Source organism: Solanum dulcamara, chromosome 1 (genome assembly GCF_947179165.1).
Source record: "Solanum dulcamara chromosome 1, daSolDulc1.2, whole genome shotgun sequence".
Taxonomy (NCBI): domain Eukaryota; kingdom Viridiplantae; phylum Streptophyta; class Magnoliopsida; order Solanales; family Solanaceae; genus Solanum; species Solanum dulcamara.
In genome coordinates, this window is record NC_077237.1 from 72211874 (window position 1) to 72217921 (window position 6048).

Here is a 6048-nt window from a genome sequence, read left to right on the forward strand (position 1 = left end):
GACAAGGATCCAAATGAGACTTGTCGATATGACTAGATTGAGTTGATTGGATAGAGTTTTATGAGCATTGATTCTTGGGAAGAGTATCGAGCACCAAATTGGGTAAGAGTAAGTAATAACTCAAATCCAATAACTACGTTGCCAAACGTAGGAGGGGATTAGACCATTAAAGTTGGATGTTTCCCAAATTATTATCCTGATATGATAGGACTTGATTGGTTATGGATCCATGATTGGTTGATTTGTTCACACCCTGGCAAGGTATGAATGGACGTGGCAACAACATCGGCTTGTTGTACTATCACTGGCTCATAAGTGATAGTTGTCGGATAAGAGAAACTCTCATATATGTCTTAATAGTACTCTGAGCCAGATTAGGATGGATTGGGTTGAATTGTATGTGATTGATCTTGCCCAAATCATATATTCTTGTTTAGACTCAGGACATTTTGATTGAGTTGTTCCTTCTTCTGAGTTGAGATTCCGAGTTGATTTGATTCTACCTTGATGTTTGTTTTATTCGTCTATTTTAAATACTCGTACATTCTACGTACTGACGCTATTTAGCTTGCATCATTTCATGATGCAGAGATAGGTACTAGAGATCGTCAATAGGCACACCGTTGAGGGTCTATCCACTTTCAGCTAGTTGGTGAGTCCTCCCTATTTCCGGAGGATACCGCAGTTATTTTTTTAGCTTTGAGTTAGTTTTCTTTTATTTTATTTTATGGTAGTCATGAACTTGTCATTGGTACCTCCTGGATTGTTGATAGAGGCCTCATAGACTAGAGTGTGGATGAATATTGATTTGTTTCATTTTCACTAGTTTTATTCTTACTAGTTGTTGATTGGATATGTGGTTGGCCTTTGGCCTTAATTATGAATAGTATTCTTGTGAGCTGAGTCTTTTGCTAATAGAATATGACTGAATGAAAGTGTGATTGGACCAAGTAGTTCGCTTGAAGGCTAGCAATGGTTTTCAAGTACTGGCCACATCTAGGGTACCCCCGGGGCATGACATCTTTCAGTTATTTACTATTAGTTTGAGGTAGCCATGGGTCTATTTCGGTACCTATTTCAGATCAGTTCTAGAGGCGTCATAGACTAGTAGATAGTATCTAGTTTACTTCCTTGAGTATGTTTTTAAACATTGAGTTAAGTCCCATATATTTTACATATTTGAGTTTTATAATTATGTTAAAGAGTGATAAGTGCATGCTTTATTGTGCCCATCTGAGCTTATTTATGAGTTAAAGTCTTCTGCTGAGTAAGTTAGCTAGGCCAAGTGGTTTGCTTGGGACTAAAAATAGTTCTCGAGTGCCAGCTACATCCAGGGTGTAGGCTCAGAGTGTGAAAAACTTGATATCAGAGCCCAGAGTTCAAGAATCCAAGGGTGTCTATGAAGCTGTGTCTAGTAGAGTCTTGCTTATGGGTGTGTCGTGCGCCATACTTATAATCAGGAGTATCTAGGGTGTTAGGAATTATCTCACTTCTTTCCTATTCTGAGTTCATACAGTAGAGTTTAACTCTATAAAAGTTCCTTTCTAATTCGTGCGTTTACACATTTGCATAAAATGCCTCCAAAGCGTAATGCCAGCTAGAGGAACGCCACCAATATCAAGGTTCCATAGTCTGAGATACCCCCACCAATTAGAGTGAGACCTAGGGGTCAACTTGCTCAGTCTACCGAGGTTCCTCAAGTGACCACTACTTAGCCTACTCCTAATTTAGAGGCTGATTTCAGAGGAGCTATCACCATGCTTACTCGGTTAGTTGCTGCCCGAAATATAGCCAGAGTTCACCAGCTCCCAGATCTAGTCATCAAGAGTCATCTGCTACTACAAGGATTAGGGATTTTCTGAGAATGAATCCGCCTATCTTTACTAGATCCAAGATTGAGGAAGATCCTCAAAACTTTATTGATGAAACTATCGGTGACGTACATTAGAGTGATTAAGGATATGTATGAGGGCACCAAAATTAGGGTAAAGACAGTAGGAGGAGACTTAGAGCACTTCCCAGTTATGATGGGTTACATCAAGGATCAACCCTTAGTCCATTTTTATTTGCCTTGGTGATAGATGTATTGACGCGACAAATTCAAGGTGAGGTGCCATGGTGTATGCTTTTTGCGGACGATATAGTCTTAATCGATGAGACTTGTAGCGGAGTTAACGCTAAGCTGGAGGATTGGAGACACACCCTGGAGTCTAAAGGGTTTAAGCTGAGTAGGACCAAGAAAGAGTACTTAGAGTGCAAGTTCAGTGAGACACCCCATGAGGTTAGTGCGGAAGTTATGCTTGGTGACCAAGACATCCAAAAGAAAGGTAGTTTTAAGTACCTGGGGTCTATCATGCAAGGCAGCGGGGAGATTGACGACGATGTCACACATCGTATTGGGGAAGGGTGGATGAAATGGAGGCTCGCTTTCGAGGTGCTCTGTGATAAGAAGGTGCCACCACAACTTAAGGGCAAGTTCTACAAAGTGGTTATTAGACCGACTATATTATATGGGGCAGAGTATTGGTCAATTAAGATCTCTCACGTCCAAAAGATGAAAGTAGCCGAGATGAGAATGTTGAGATTGATGTGTGGGCATACCAGGAGCGACAGGATTAGAAATGAGGCTATTCGGTATAAGGTAGGAGTGGCCTCAGTGGATGATAAGATGCGGGAAATGCGACTTAGGTGGTTTGGGCATGTGAAGAGGAGAGACACAGATGCCCCAGTGAGGAGGTGTGAGAGGTTGGCCATGGATGGCTTCAGAAGAGGTAGGGGTAGGCCGAAGAAATATTGGGGAGAGGTGATTAGACAAGACATGGCGCAGTTACAACTTATCGAGGACATGACCTTAGATAAGAGTGTGTGGAAGACCCGCATTCGGGTAAAAGGCTAGTACATAGTCGCGTTATCCTACCCTATTAGTAGGCGCATTAGCGCACTATAATTTCCTTTGGGGAGGACTCAGATTAGGATTAAAGGCTAAGTGATTCATCTTTTGCACCATAGTAGTTGTAGTTCTGCTCATTGTTTATTGCCTTTTGATTTCTACATTGTATTGCTGTTTATAGTTGTGGCGCCGTTGTACTTTGACTGTCTTATCTATCTTATCTTATCTTATTTATTTATTTATTGTAGTTATGCCTCTTTCTTCCCGTACCACTCTACCACGACTTTCCCTTTTGCTATTCCTGTTTTCATCTTGTTTTCTATATGTTTTCCCCTATCTAACCTTTTATCTTATCCTCTCTTAAAGCCGAGGGTCTTTCGAAAATAGCCGCCCTATCTTTCAAGGTGGGGGTTAGGTCTGCGTACACTCTATCCTCCCCAGACCCCACATTATGAGATTATACTGGATTTGTTGTTGTTGTTGTTGTTGTAGAAGATTTTGAAAGCCATGCATACCACAGAAGTAGAAGGAGTTGAACTTGTCTCCAACCAGTTGAAGGATTTTGTCAATGTCTAGTATAATTAATGGGAGGAAAGTAGAGATGAAGAAGTTGATCCTATAGTTTGGGATGAGTTCGAGAATGCATTCTTGGATGAATTCTTCCCGCGAGAGCTAAGGGAAGCTACGACAGAAGAGTTTGTGAACATGAAGCAAAAAGGGGTGACCGTCAAAGAATACAATCTCAAGTTCATTCAGCTGTTCAAGTATGCTCCCAAAAATCCTCTCGATGTAAGAGCCAAAATGAGAAAATTTATTTTAGGTCTGGCAGACATGTGAAGAAGGAGTGTTAGGTAGCCTTGTTGATCTCGGATATGGACACCTCCAGGCTCATGGTGTATGCCTAGAAAGTTGAGGAGAATAAGAAAAGTGACAGAAAGGATCATCAAAGCAAGAGGGCCAGATCCGCAGGTAATGCGGGCAATCACGAGAAGGGAGGTAATGACAACCGTTCTTTCTTCCAGAAGAGGTCTTCTGGTTATGCACCCTTTATAACTAGTGCACCTATAGTTAACAACAAAAATGACCAAAAGTCTCAATGTAATCAGAATTTTAGAGCCCAAGGCTATCAGTCCCAAGGGAGTGTGGCCAATAGTTCAGCACACAAACTGCCTTGTAGTAAGTATGGGAGACTTCATTTGGGAGAGTGTCGATATGACAATAATGGTTGTTTCAAGTGTGTCCAGGTGGGCTACTTTATGAGAGATTATCTAGCAGACAAACAAGGTAATGGGTGAAATAAAGACAAGTCTACTTTAGTAGCATAACCCAATAGAGGAAATCAGAGAGGTGCTACTTCAGGGATAGGCGTGGGTCCAAACTGTCTGTATGCCATGGCCAACCAACATGACCAAGATAACTCTGCAGACGTTGTCATTGGTACGCTTTGATTCTTTTCTCATGATGTTTATGCTTTACTTGACCTTGGTGCAACATTGCCCTTTATGACTCTTTATGTAGCCGTTAAGTTTGGGATTCTTCCTGAATGATTCCTAGTATCATTTAGTGTTTCTACTCCTGTTGGTGAGTCTATTCTAGCTAAGAGAGTATGTTGTGATTATATAGTCTCTGTCTACCATAAAGACACTTTTGCAGACTTAGTTGAACTAGATATGATTGACTTTGATGTCATCCTTGGCATGGACTGGCTTTATGCTTGTTATGCCTTAGTTGATTATACAACCCAAGTAGTCAAGTTTCTATTTCTACATGAGCCAGTTATAAAGTGGAAGGGTAATCTAAATTTGCCTAAGGATCGATTCATTTCCTACCTTAAAGCTAGAAAATTAGTCTCCAAGGAGTGTATCTACCATATTATCCGAGTTAGAGATGATAGTGTGGAGACACCATCCCTCTAGTCAATTCCAATTGTTAATGAGTTTCCATAGGTCTTCTCTGATAATTTGCTCAGAGTCCCTCCCGATAGGAAGATAGACTTTGGGATAGATGTTCTTCCCGATACTCAGCCTATTTCTATTCTGCCATATAGAATGGCTCCTGCAGAGTTGAAAGAGCTAAAAGAGCAGTTGAAAGATCTTCTAGATAAGGGATTTATTAGGTCGAGTGTCTCACCTTGGGTAGATTCTATCCTATTCATGCGAAACAAAGATGGATCTTTGATAATGTGCATTGACTATCGTCAGCTAAACAAGGTTACTATAAAGAACAAGTATACCCTTGTGAGGATCAATGATATTTTCGACCAATTTTAGGGTGCCACTTGTTTCTCCAAGATAGAACTCAAATCACGCTATCATCAGTTAAATTGAAAGTAAAAGAGTGTGACATCCCAAAGACAGCCTTTAGAACTAGGTATGGTCATTATGAGTTTCTAGTCATGTCCTTTGGTTTGACTAACACTCCTGCAGCATTTATGGACCTCATGAATAGAGTGTTTAAGCAGTATCTAGATATGTTTGTGAACATACTTATCGACAACATACTGATCTATTCAAGGAATGAGGATGAGCATGTTAACTATCTTAGAATTGTCCTCCAAAATCTTAAGAAAAATGAGTTATATGTTATGTTTCCAAGTGTGAGTTCTAGCTAGCATTTGTGGCAGTTTTAGGCCATATTATTTTTGGAGATGATATCCGAGTTGACTTACAGAGGATTGAAGCGGTTAAGAATTGGCCAACAGCCATATCCCCGACTGACATAAGAAGTTTCTTGGGTTTGGCTGTCTATTATAGGAGATTTGTTGAAGGATTCTTAGTCATATCATCTCCATTGACTAAGTTGACTCAAAAGAAGACTAAGTTTCAATGGTATGATGCATGTGAGAAGAGTTTTCAAGAGTTAAAAACGAGATTGACTACTGCTCAAGTTTTGTCCCTACCAGAGGGAACATATGTGTTTGTAATTTATTGTGATGCGTCCATAGTTGGATTGGGTTGTTTTATTATGCAAAAGGATAAGGTCATTGCATATGCTTCCAGACAACTTAAGGTTCATATGAGAAACTATCTGACTCATGATCTGGAGTTGGCAGTGGTAGTATTTGCACTCAAGATTTGGCGTCAATACTTTATGGCATACATATAGATATGTTCATAGATCACAAAAGCCTACAATATGTATTCAGCCAGAAAGAGCTC